At 70.8% G+C, this 12,357-nt stretch overlaps 1 protein-coding gene across 1 annotated transcript in view; it reads left to right on the top strand.

Annotated features, from left to right (window-relative positions):
* LOC135999323 (uncharacterized) overlaps nucleotides 1–12,357 on the top strand; it is a 171,100-nt gene that overhangs the window by 31,034 nt on the left and 127,709 nt on the right.

The raw sequence follows: 12,357 nt of genomic DNA, 5'->3' as shown, positions 1-12,357 counted from the left end.
AGCCCGACAGAGCCCGACAGAGCCCGACAGGGCCCGACAGGGCCCGACAGGGCCCAGTAGACCCCGACAGAGCCCGACAGAGCCCGACAGAGCCCGACAGAGCCCAGTAGAGCCCGACAGAGCCCGACAGAGCCCGACAGAGCCCGACAGAGCCCGACAGGGCCCGACAGGGCCCAGTAGAGCCCGACAGAGGCCGACAGAGCCCGACCGGGCCCGACAGGGCCTGACAGGGCCCAGTACAGACCGACAGAGCCCGACAGAGCCCGACAGAGCCCGACAGAGCCCGACAGAGCCCGACAGGGCCCGACAGGGCCCAGTAGAGCCCAGGAGAGCCCGACAGGGCCCGACAGGGAACAGTAGAGCCCAGTAGAGCCCAGTAGAGCCCGACAGAGCCCGACAGAGCCCGACAGAGCCCGACAGAGCCCGACAGGGCCCGACAGGGCCCGACAGGGCCCGACAGGGAACAGTAGAGCCCAGTAGAGCCCGACAGAGCCCGACAGAGCCCGACAGGGCCCGACAGAGCCTGACAGAGCCCGACAGGGAACAGTAGAGCCCAGTAGAGCCTGACAGAGCCCGACAGAGCCCGACAGAGCCCGACAGAGCCCGACAGGGAACAGTAGAGCCCAGTAGAGCCCGACAGAGCCCGACAGAGCCCGACAGGGCCCGACAGAGCCTGACAGAGCCCGACAGAGCCCAGTAGAGCCCGACAGAGCCCGACAGGGCCCAGTAGAGCCCGACAGAGCCCGACAGAGCCCAGTAGAGCCCGACAGAGCCCGACAGGGCCCGACAGGGCCCAGTAGGGCCCGACAGGGCCCGACAGAGCCCGACAGAGCCCGACAGGGCCCAGTAGAGCCCGACAGAGCCCGACAGAGCCCGACAGGGCCCAGTAGAGCCCGACAGAGCCCGACAGGGCCCGACAGGGCCCGACAGGGCCCAGTAGAGCCCGACAGAGCCCGACAGAGCCCGACAGAGCCCGACAGAGCCCAGTTGAGCCCGACAGAGCCCGACAGGGCCCGACAGGGCCCGACAGGGCCCGACAGAGCCCAGTAGAGCCCGACAGGGCCCGACAGGGCCCGACAGGGCCCGACAGGGCCCGACAGAGCCCGACAGGGCCCGACAGGGCCCAGTAGAGCCCGACAGGGCCCAGTAGAGCCCGACAGGGCCCAGTAGAGCCCGACAGAGCCCAGTAGAGCCCGACAGGGCCCGACAGGGCACAGTAGAGCCCGACAGAGCCCGACAGAGCCCAGTAGAGCCCAGTAGAGCCCGACAGAGCCCGACAGAGCCCGACAGAGCCCGACAGAGCCCGACAGGGCCCGACAGGGCCCAGTAGAGCCCGACAGAGCCCAGTAGAGCCCAGTAGAGCCCGACAGGGCCCGACAGGGCCCGACAGGGCCCAGTAGAGCCCGACAGAGCCCGACAGAGCCCGACAGAGCCTGACAGAGCCCGACAGAGCCTGACAGAGCCCGACAGGGCCCGACAGGGCCCGACAGAGCCCAACAGAGCCCGACAGGGCCCAGTAGAGCCCGACAGAGCCCGACAGAGCCCAACAGAGCCCGACAGGGCCCAGTAGAGCCCGACAGATCCCGACAGAGCCCGACAGAGCCCGACAGAGCCCGACAGAGCCCGACAGGGCCCAGTAGAGCCCGACAGAGCCCGACAGAGCCCGACAGAGCCCGACAGAGCCCGACAGGGCCCGACAGGGCCCGACAGGGAACAGTAGAGCCCAGTAGAGCCCGACAGGGCCCGACAGAGCCCGACAGAGCCCGACAGGGAACCCGACCGGGAAACAGTAGAGCCCAGTAGAGCCCGACAGAGCCCGACAGAGCCCGACAGAGCCCGACAGAGCCCACAGAGGGAACAGTAGAGCCCGACAGAGCCCGACAGAGCCCGACAGAGGCCGACAGAGCCCGACAGGGCCCGACAGGGCCCAGTAGAGCCCGACAGAGCCCGACAGGGCCCGACAGGGCCCGACAGGGCCCAGTAGAGCCCGACAGAGCCCGACAGAGCCCGACAGAGCCCGACAGAGCCCGACAGAGCCCAGTAGAGCCCGACAGAGCCCGACAGAGCCCGACAGAGCCCGACAGCGCCCGACAGGGCCCGACAGGGCCCAGTGGAGCCCGACAGAGCCCGACAGAGCCCGACAGGGCCCGACAGGGCCCGACAGGGCCCAGTAGACCCCGACAGAGCCCGACAGAGCCCGACAGAGCCCGACAGAGCCCAGTAGAGCCCGACAGAGCCCGACAGAGCCCGACAGAGCCCGACAGAGCCCGACAGGGCCCGACAGGGCCCAGTAGAGCCCGACAGAGCCCGACAGAGCCCGACCGGGCCCGACAGGGCCTGACAGGGCCCAGTACAGACCGACAGAGCCCGACAGAGCCCGACAGAGCCCGACAGAGCCCGACAGAGCCCGACAGAGCCCGACAGGGCCCGACAGGGCCCAGTAGAGCCCAGGAGAGCCCGACAGGGCCCGACAGGGAACAGTAGAGCCCAGTAGAGCCCAGTAGAGCCCGACAGAGCCCGACAGAGCCCGACAGAGCCCGACAGAGCCCGACAGGGCCCGACAGGGCCCGACAGGGCCCGACAGGGAACAGTAGAGCCCAGTAGAGCCCGACAGAGCCCGACAGAGCCCGACAGGGCCCGACAGAGCCTGACAGAGCCCGACAGGGAACAGTAGAGCCCAGTAGAGCCTGACAGAGCCCGACAGAGCCCGACAGAGCCCGACAGAGCCCGACAGGGCCCGACAGGGCCCGACAGGGAACAGTAGAGCCCAGTAGAGCCCGACAGAGCCCGACAGAGCCCGACAGGGCCCGACAGAGCCTGACAGAGCCCGACAGAGCCCAGTAGAGCCCGACAGAGCCCGACAGGGCCCAGTAGAGCCCGACAGAGCCCGACAGAGCCCAGTAGAGCCCGACAGAGCCCGACAGGGCCCGACAGGGCCCAGTAGGGCCCGACAGGGCCCGACAGAGCCCGACAGAGCCCGACAGGGCCCAGTAGAGCCCGACAGAGCCCGACAGAGCCCGACAGAGCCCAGTAGAGCCCGACAGAGCCCGACAGGGCCCGACAGGGCCCGACAGGGCACAGTAGAGCCCGACAGAGCCCAGTAGAGCCCAGTAGAGCCCGACAGAGCCCGACAGAGCCCGACAGGGCCCGACAGAGCCCGACAGGGCCCGACAGGGCCCGACAGAGCCCGACAGAGCCCGACAGGGCCCGACAGGGCCCGACAGAGCCCGACAGGCCCGACAGGGCCCAGTAGAGCCCGACAGAGCCCGACAGAGCCCGACAGGGCCCGACAGGGCCCAGTAGAGCCCGACAGAGCCCGACAGAGCCCGACAGAGCCCGACAGGGCCCGACAGGGCCCAGTAGAGCCCGACAGAGCCCGACAGAGCCCGACAGAACCCGACAGGGCCCAGTAGAGCCCGACAGGGCCCGACAGGGAACAGTAGAGCCCAGTAGAGCCTGACAGAGCCCGACAGAGCCCGACAGAGCCCGACAGAGCCCGACAGAGCCCGACAGGGCCCGACAGAGCCCGACAGGGCCCAGTAGAGCCCGACAGAGCCCGACAGAGCCCGACAGAGCCCGACAGGGCCCGACAGGGCCCGACAGGGCCCAGTAGAGCCCGACAGAGCCCGACAGAGCCCGACAGAACCCGACAGGGCCCAGTAGAGCACGACAGGGCCCGACAGGGCCCGACAGGTCCCGACAGGGCCCGACAGGGCCCGACAGAGCCCGACAGAGCCCGACAGGGCCCGACAGGGCCCAGTAGAGCCCGACAGGGCCCGACAGAGCCCGACAGGGCCCGACAGAGCCCGACAGAGCCCGACAGGGCCCGACAGAGCCCGACAGAGCCCGACAGGGAACAGTAGAGCCCAGTAGAGCCTGACAGAGCCCGACAGAGCCCGACAGAGCCCGACAGGGCCCGACAGGGCCTGACAGGGCCCGAAAGAGCCCGACAGAGCCCAGTAGAGCCCGACAGAGCCCGACAGGGCCCAGTAGAGCCCGACAGAGCCCGACAGAGCCCGACAGGGCCCGACAGAGCCTGACAGAGCCCGACAGAGCCCGACAGAGCCCAGTAGAGCCCGACAGAGCCCGACAGAGCCCGACAGGGCCCGACAGGGCCCAGTAGGGCCCGACAGGGCCCGACAGAGCCCGACAGAGCCCGACAGGGCCCGACAGGGCCCAGTAGAGCCCGACAGAGCCCGACAGAGCCCGACAGAGCCCAGTAGAGCCCGACAGAGCCCGACAGAGCCCGACAGGGCCCGACAGGGCCCAGTAGGGCCCGACAGGGCCCGACAGAGCCCGACAGAGCCCGACAGGGCCCGACAGGGCCCAGTAGAGCCCGACAGAGCCCGACAGAGCCCGACAGAGCCCGACAGGGCCCGACAGGGCCCGACAGGGCACAGTAGAGCCCGACAGAGCCCAGTAGAGCCCAGTAGAGCCCGACAGAGCCCGACAGAGCCCGACAGGGCCCGACAGAGCCCGACAGGGCCCGACAGGGCCCAGTAGAGCCCGACAGAGCCCGACAGAGCCCGACAGGGCCCGACAGGGCCCAGTAGAGCCCGACAGAGCCCGACAGAGCCCGACAGGGCCCGACAGGGCCCAGTAGAGCCCGACAGAGCCCGACAGGGCCCGACAGGGCCCGACAGAGCCCGACAGAGCCCGACAGGGCCCGACAGGGCCCGACAGGGCCCAGTAGAGCCCGACAGGGCCCGACAGAGCCCGACAGGGCCCGACAGAGCCCGACAGGGCCCGACAGGGCCCAGTAGAGCCCGACAGGGCCCAGTAGAGCCCGACAGAGCCCAGTAGAGCCCGACAGGGCCCGACAGGGCACAGTAGAGCCCGACAGAGCCCGACAGAGCCCAGTAGAGCCCAGTAGAGCCCGACAGAGCCCGACAGAGCCCGACAGAGCCCGACAGGGCCCGACAGGGCCCAGTAGAGCCCAGTAGAGCCCGACAGGGCCCGACAGGGCCCGACAGGGCCCAGTAGAGCCCGACAGAGCCCGACAGAGCCCGACAGAGCCTGACAGAGCCCGACAGGGCCCGACAGGGCCCGACAGGGCCCAGTAGAGCCCGACAGAGCTTGACAGAGCCCGACAGAGCCCGACAGGGCCCAGTAGAGCCCGACAGAGCCCGACAGAGCCCGACAGAGCCCGACAGAGCCCGACAGGGACCGACAGGGCCCGACAGGGCACAGTAGAGCCCGACAGAGCCCAGTAGAGCCCAGTAGAGCCCGACAGAGCCCGACAGAGCCCGACAGGGCCCGACAGAGCCCGACAGAGCCCGACAGGGCCCGACAGGGCCCAGTAGAGCCCGACAAGGCCCGACAGAGCCCGACAGAGCCCGACAGAGCCCGACAGGGCCCAGTAGAGCCCGACAGAGCCAGACAGGGCCCGACAGGGCCCGACAGGGCCCGACAGAGCCCGACAGGGCCCGACAGGGCCCGACAGATCCCGACAGGGCCCGACAGAGCCCGACAGAGCCCGACAGGGCCCGACAGAGCCCGACAGGGCCCGACAGAGCCCGACAGGGCCCGACAGAGCCCAGTAGAGCCCGACAGGGCCCGACAGAGCCCGACAGGGCCCGACAGAGCCCGACAGGGCCCGACAGAGCCCAGTAGAGCCCGACAGGGCCCAGTAGAGCCCGACAGAGCCCAGTAGAGCCCGACAGAGCCCAGTAGAGCCCGACAGGGCCCGACAGGGCACAGTAGAGCCCGACAGAGCCCGACAGAGCCCAGTAGAGCCCAGTAGAGCCGACAGAGCCCGACAGAGCCCGACAGAGCCCGACAGGGCCCGACAGGGCCCGACAGGGCCCAGTAGAGCCCGACAGAGCCCAGTAGAGCCCAGTAGAGCCCGACAGGGCCCGACAGGGCCCGACAGGGCCCAGTAGAGCCCGACAGAGCCCGACAGAGCCCGACAGAGCCTGACAGAGCCCGACAGGGCCCGACAGGGCCCGACAGGGCCCGACAGGTCCCAGTAGAGCCCGACAGGGCCCGACAGGGCCCGACAGGGCCTGACAGAGCCCGACAGGGCCCGACAGGGCCCGACAGAGCCCGACAGAGCCCGACAGAGCCCGACAGGGCCCGACAGGGCCCAGTAGAGCCCGACAGAGCCCGACAGGGCCCGACAGGGCCCGACAGAGCCCGACAGGGCCCGACAGAGCCCGACAGAGCCCAGTTTAGCCCAGTAGAGCCCGACAGAGTCCGACAGAGCCCGACAGGACCCAGCAGAGCCCAACAGAGCCCGACAGAGCCCGACAGAGCCCGACAGGGCCCGACAGGGCCCGACAGGGCCCGACAGGGCCCGACAGGTCCCAGTGGAGCCCGACAGAGCCCGACAGGGCCCGACAGGGCCCGACAGAGCCCGACAGAGCCCGACAGAGCCCGACAGGGCCCGACAGGGCCCGACAGGGCCCAGTAGAGCCCGACAGAGCCCGACAGAGCCCGACAGGGCCCGACAGGGCCCGACAGGGCCCGACAGAGCCCAGTAGAGCCCGACAGAGCCCGACAGAGCCCGACAGAGCCCAGTTGAGCCCGACAGAGCCCGACAGAGCCCGACAGAGCCCGACGGGCGACAGGGCCCGACAGGGCCCGACAGAGCCCGACAGAGCCCGACAGAGCCCAGTTGAGCCCGACAGAGCCCGACAGAGCCCGACAGAGCCCGACAGAGCCCGACAGGGCCCGACAGAGCCCAGTAGAGCCCGACAGAGCCCGACAGAGCCCGACAGAGCCCGACAGGGCCCGACAGGGCCCGACAGGGCCCAGTAGAGCCCGACAGAGCCCGACAGAGCCCGACAGAGCCCGACAGGGCCCGACAGGGCCCGACAGGGCCCAGTAGAGCCCGACAGAGCCCAGTAGAGCCCGACAGAGCCCGACAGAGCCCGACAGAGCCCGATAGGGCCCGACAGGGCCCGACAGGGCCCAGTAGAGCCCGACAGAGCCCGACAGAGCCCGACAGAGCCCAGTAGAGCCCGACAGAGCCCGACAGAGCCCGACAGGGCCCGACAGGGCCCAGTAGAGCCCGACAGAGCCCGACAGAGCCCAGTAGAGCCCAGTAGAGCCCAACAGAGCCCGACAGAGCCCGACAGAGCCCGACAGAGCCCGACAGGGCCCGACAGGGCCCGACAGAGCCCGACAGGGCCCGACAGAGCCCGACAGGGCCCGACAGGGCCCAGTAGAGCCCGACAGAGCCCGACAGAGCCCGACAGGGCCCGACAGAGCCCGACAGGGCCCGACAGGGCCCGACAGGGCCCGACAGGGCCCAGTAGCGCCCGACAGAGCCCGACAGAGCCCGACAGGGCCCGACAGGGCCCGACAGAGCCCGACAGAGCCCAGTAGAGCCCGACAGAGCCCGACATAGCCCGACAGAGCCCGACAGGGCCCGACAGGGCCCGACAGAGCCCGACAGAGCCCGACAGAGCCCGACAGGGCCTAGTAGAGCCCAGTAGAGCCCGACAGAGCCCAGTAGAGCCCGACAGAGCCCGACAGGGCCCGACAGGGCCCGACAGGGCCCGACAGAGCCCGACAGAGCCCAGTAGAGCCCGACAGAGCCCGACAGAGCCCGACAGGGCCCGACAGAGCCCGACAGGGCACAGTAGAGCCCGACAGAGCCCAGTAGAGCCCAGTAGAGCCCGACAGAGCCCGACAGAGCCCGACAGAGCCCGACAGAGCCCAGTAGAGCCCGACAGAGCCCGACAGAGCCCGACAGAGCCCGACAGAGCCCGACAGAGCCCGACAGGGCCCGACAGGGCCCGACAGAGCCGAGTAGAGCCCGACAGGGCCCGACAGAGCCCGACAGAGCCCGACAGGGCCCGACAGGGCCCGACAGGGCCCGACAGAGCCCAGTAGAGCCCGACAGAGCCCGACAGAGCCCGACAGGGCCCGACAGGGTCCGACAGGGCCCGACAGGGCCCGACAGGGCCCGACAGGGCCCAGTAGAGCCCGACAGAGCCCGACAGAGCCCGACAGAGCCCGACAGAACCCGACAGGGCCCAGTAGAGCCCGACAGAGCCCGACAGAGCCCGACAGAGCCCGACAGGGCCCAGTAGAGCCCGACAGGGCCCGACAGAGCCCGACAGGGCCCGACAGGGCCCAACAGGGCCCAACAGGGCCCAACAGAGCCCGACAGAGCCCGACAGAGCCCCGACAGGGCCCGACAGAGCCCGACAGAGCCCGACAGAGCCCGACAGAGCCGACAGGGCCCGACAGAGCCCGACAGGGCCCGACAGAGCCCGACAGAGCCCGACAGAGCCCGACAGGGCCCAGTAGAGCCCGACAGAGCCCGACAGAGCCCGACAGAGCCCGACAGAGCCCGACAGAGCCCGACAGGTCCCGACAGGGCCCGACAGGGCCCGACAGAGCCCAGTAGAGCCCGTCAGAGCCCGACAGAGCCCAATAGAGCCCGACAGAGCCCGACATAGCCCGACAGAGCCCGACAGAGCCCGAGAGAGCCCGACAGGGCCCGACAGGGCCCAGTAGAGCCCGACAGGGCCCGACAGGGCCCAGTAGAGCCCGACAGAGCCCGACAGAGCCCGACAGGGCCCGACAGGGCCCAGTAGAGCCCGACAGAGCCCGACAGAGCCCGACAGGGCCCGACAGGGCCCAGTAGAGCCCGACAGGGCCCGACAGAGCCCGACAGGGCCCAACAGAGCCCGACAGAGCCCGACAGGGAACAGTAGAGCCCAGTAGAGCCTGACAGAGCCCGACAGAGCCCGACAGAGCCCGACAGAGCCCGACAGAGCCCGACAGGGCCCGACAGGGCCCGACAGGGCCCGACAGGGCCCTAAAGAGCCCGACAGGGAACAGTAGAGCCCAGTAGAGCCCGACAGAGCCCGACAGAGCCCGACAGGGCCCGACAGAGCCTGACAGAGCCTGACAGAGCCCAGTAGAGCCCGACAGAGCCCGACAGGGCCCAGTAGAGCCCGACAGAGCCCGACAGAGCCCGACAGAGCCCAGTAGAGCCCGACAGAGCCCGACAGAGCCCGACAGGGCCCGACAGGGCCCGACAGGGCCCAGTAGGGCCCGACAGGGCCCGACAGAGCCCGACAGAGCCCGACAGGGCCCGACAGGGCCCAGTAGAGCCCGACAGAGCCCGACAGAGCCCGACAGAGCCCGACAGGGCCCGACAGGGCCCGACAGGGCACAGTAGAGCCCGACAGAGCCCAGTAGAGCCCAGTAGAGCCCGACAGAGCCCGACAGAGCCCGACAGGGCCCGACAGAGCCCGACAGGGCCCGACAGAGCCCAGTAGAGCCCGACAGAGCCCGACAGAGCCCGACAGAGCCCGACAGAGCCCGACAGGGCCCGACAGGGCCCAGTAGAGCCCGACAGGGCCCGACAGGGCGCGACAGGGCCCGACAGGTCCCGACAGAGCCTGACAGAGCCCGACAGAGCCCGACAGAGCCCGACAGGGCCCGACAGCGCCCGACAGAGCCCGACAGAGCCCAGTAGAGCCCGACAGGGCCCGACAGAGCCCGACAGGGCCCGACAGGGCCCGACAGGGCCCAGTAGAGCCCGACAGGGCCCAGTAGAGCCCGACAGAGCCCAGTAGAGCCCGACAGGGCCCGACAGGGCACAGTAGAGCCCGACAGAGCCCGACAGAGCCCAGTAGAGCCCAGTAGAGCCCGACAGAGCCCGACAGAGCCCGACAGAGCCCGACAGGGCCCGACAGGGCCCGACAGGGCCCGACAGGGCCCAGTAGAGCCCGACAGAGACAAGTAGAGCCCAGTAGAGCCCGACAGGGCCCGACAGGGCCCGACAGGGCCCAGTAGAGCCCGACAGAGCCCGACAGAGCCCGACAGAGCCTGACAGAGCCCGACAGGGCCCGACAGGGCCCGACAGGGCCCGACAGGGCCCAGTAGAGCCCGACAGAGCCCGACAGAGCCCGACAGAGCCCGACAGAGCCCGACAGAGCCCAGTTGAGCCCGACAGAGCCCGACAGAGCCCGACAGAGCCCGACAGGGCCCGACAGGGCCCGACAGAGCCCGACAGAGCCCAGTTGAGCCCGACAGAGCCCGACAGAGCCCGACAGAGCCCGACAGGGCCCGACAGGGCCCGACAGAGCCCAGTAGAGCCCGACAGAGCCCGACAGAGCCCGACAGAGCCCGACAGGGCCCGACAGGGCCCGACAGAGCCCAGTAGAGCCCGACAGAGCCCGACAGAGCCCGACAGGGCCCGACAGGGCCCGACAGGGCCCAGTAGCGCCCGACAGAGCCCGACAGAGCCCGACAGAGCCCGACAGGGCCCGACAGGGCCCGACAGAGCCCGACAGAGCCCAGTAGAGCCCGACAGAGCCCGACAGAGCCCGACAGAGCCCGACAGAGCCCGACAGAGCCCGACAGAGCCCGACAGGGCCCAGTAGAGCCCAGTAGAGCCCGACAGAGCCCAGTAGAGCCCGACAGAGCCCGACAGGGCCCGACAGGGCCCGACAGGGCCCGACAGGGCCCGACAGAGCCCAGTAGAGCCCGACAGAGCCCGACAGAGCCCGACAGGGCCCGACAGAGCCCGACAGGGCCCGACAGGGCACAGTAGAGCCCGACAGAGCCCAGTAGAGCCCAGTAGAGCCCGACAGAGCCCGACAGAGCCCGACAGAGCCCGACAGAGCCCAGTAGAGCCCGACAGAGCCCGACAGAGCCCGACAGAGCCCGACAGGGCCCCACAGGGCCCGACAGGGCCCGACAGAGCCGAGTAGAGCCCGACAGGGCCCGACAGAGCCCGACAGAGCCCGACAGGGCCCGACAGAGCCCGACAGGGCCCGACAGAGCCCAGTAGAGCCCGACAGAGCCCGACAGAGCCCGACAGAGCCCGACAGGGCCCGACAGGGTCCGACAGGGCCCGACAGGGCCCGACAGGGCCCAGTAGAGCCCGACAGAGCCCGACAGAGCCCGACAGAGCGCGACAGAGCCCGACAGAACCCGACAGGGCCCAGTAGAGCCCGACAGAGCCCGACAGAGCCCGACAGAGCCCGACAGAGCCCGACAGGGCCCAGCAGAGCCCGACAGGGCCCGACAGAGCCCGACAGGGCCCGACAGGGCCCAACAGGGCCCAACAGGGCCCAACAGAGCCCGACAGAGCCCGACAGAGCCCGACAGGGCCCGACAGGGCCCGACAGGGCCCGACAGGGCCCGACAGAGCCCGACAGAGCCCGACAGGGCCCGACAGGGCCCGACAGAGCCCGACAGAGACCGACAGGGCCCAGTAGAGCCCGACAGAGCCCGACAGAGCCCGACACAGCCCGACAGGGCCCGACAGGTCCCGACAGGGCCCGACAGGGCCCGACAGAGCCCAGTAGAGCCCGTCAGAGCCCGACAGAGCCCAATAGAGCCCGACAGAGCCCGACATAGCCCGACAGAGCCCGACAGAGCCCGACAGAGCCCGACAGGGCCCGACAGGGCCCGACAGGGCCCGACAGAGCCCAGTAGAGCCCGACAGAGCCCGACAGAGCCCGACAGAGCCCGACAGGGCCCGACAGGGCCCGACAGGGCCCGACAGAGCCCAGTAGAGCCCGACAGAGCCCGACAGAGCCCGACAGAGCCCGACAGGGCCCGACAGGGCCCGACAGGGCCCAGTAGAGCCCGACAGAGCCCAGTAGAGCCCGACAGAGCCCGACAGAGCCCGACAGAGCCCGATAGGGCCCGACAGGGCCCGACAGGGCCCAGTAGAGCCCGACAGAGCCCGACAGAGCCCGACAGAGCCCAGTAGAGCCCGACAGAGCCCGACAGAGCCCGACAGGGCCCGACAGGGCCCGACAGGGCCCAGTAGAGCCCGACAGAGCCCGACAGAGCCCAGTAGAGCCCAGTAGAGCCCAACAGAGCCCGACAGAGCCCGACAGAGCCCGACAGAGCCCGACAGGGCCCGACAGGGCCCGACAGGGCCCGACAGGGCCCGACAGAGCCCGACAGGGCCCGACAGGGCCCAGTAGCGCCCGACAGAGCCCGACAGAGCCCGACAGGGCCCGACAGAGCCCGACAGGGCCCGACAGGGCCCGACAGGGCCCGACAGGGCCCGACAGGGCCCAGTAGCGCCCGACAGAGCCCGACAGAGCCCGACAGGGCCCGACAGGGCCCGACAGAGCCCGACAGAGCCCAGTAGAGCCCGACAGAGCCCGACAGAGCCCGACAGGGCCCGACAGGGCCCGACAGGGCCCGACAGAGCCCGACAGAGCCCGACAGAGCCCGACAGGGCCCAGTAGAGCCCAGTAGAGCCCGACAGAGCCCAGTAGAGCCCGACAGAGCCCGACAGGGCCCGACAGGGCCCGACAGGGCCCGACAGAGCCCGACAGAGCCCAGTAGAGCCCGACAGAGCCCGACAGAGCCCGACAGGGCCCGACAGAGCCCGACAGGGCACAGTAGAGCCCGACAGAGCCCAGT

The sequence above is a fragment of the Caloenas nicobarica genome, chromosome 28 (assembly GCF_036013445.1).
Source record: "Caloenas nicobarica isolate bCalNic1 chromosome 28, bCalNic1.hap1, whole genome shotgun sequence".
NCBI lineage: Eukaryota > Metazoa > Chordata > Aves > Columbiformes > Columbidae > Caloenas > Caloenas nicobarica.
The sequence above is the reverse complement of the archived record's forward strand: the minus strand, read 5'-3'. Positions and strand labels throughout refer to the sequence as shown.